At 53.2% G+C, this 915-nt stretch overlaps 1 pseudogene; it reads left to right on the plus strand.

The window, feature by feature from the left end:
- Positions 1-534: 534 nt before the first annotated feature.
- LOC124778545 lies at positions 535-652 on the plus strand (annotated as a pseudogene).
- Positions 653-915: the final 263 nt, after the last annotated feature.

Below are 915 nucleotides of genomic sequence, written 5' to 3' on the forward strand. Positions count from 1 at the left end.
ACTATGGGACTTAACATCTGTGGTCATCAGTCCCCTAGAACTTAGAACTACTTAAACCTAACGAACCTAAGGGCATCACACACATCCATGCCCGAGGCAGGATTCGAACCTGCGACCGTAGCAGTCGCGCGGTTCCGGACTGAGCGCCTAGAACCGCTAGACCACCGCGGCCGGCTAACATCTGAGGTCAGCAGTCCCCCAAAACTTAAAACTACCTAAACCTAACCACCCTAAGGACATCACACACATCCATGCCAGACGCAGGATTCGAACCTGCGACCGTAGCGGTCGCGCGTTTCCCGACTGAAGCGCCTAGAACCGCTCGGGCACTCCGGCCGGCTACAGGAACGATCATTCGAAGCATAAAAGTCTAGTAAGTATGGGCCCTAAAATGCATACCAAAGAGATGTGATCACATACTATGAAACAAATCACTTCTACTGCGAGTTCTCTGCTTTCCGTATTTTGATAGGTGTTAGTATGGACCAAAACAAGAAAAAAAAGTCCATTAAACATGGGTCTAATGTGTATACGGCCAACGGCCTTGCCGCAGTGGTAACACAGATTCCCGTCAGATCACCGAAGTTAAGCGCTGTCGGACTGGGCTAGCACTTGGATGGGTGACCATCCGGGCTGCCGAGCGCTGTTGGCAAGCGGGGTGCACTCAGCCCTTGTGAGGCAAACTGAGTAGCTACTTGACTGAGAAGTAGCGACTCCGGTCTCGGAAACTGACATACGGCAGGGAGAGCGGTGTGCTGACCACATGCCGCTCCATATCCGCATCCAATGGCGCCTGTGGGCTGCCGATGACACGGCGGCCGGTCGGTACCTTTGGGCCTTCATGGCCTGTGCGGGAGAGGGGAGAGTTTCAATGTGTATGCCTTACGAGCTAGGAGTAGTTGTTCATCTTCGCTA

This window comes from Schistocerca piceifrons, chromosome 2, assembly GCF_021461385.2.
Source record: "Schistocerca piceifrons isolate TAMUIC-IGC-003096 chromosome 2, iqSchPice1.1, whole genome shotgun sequence".
In the NCBI taxonomy this organism is placed as follows: domain Eukaryota; kingdom Metazoa; phylum Arthropoda; class Insecta; order Orthoptera; family Acrididae; genus Schistocerca; species Schistocerca piceifrons.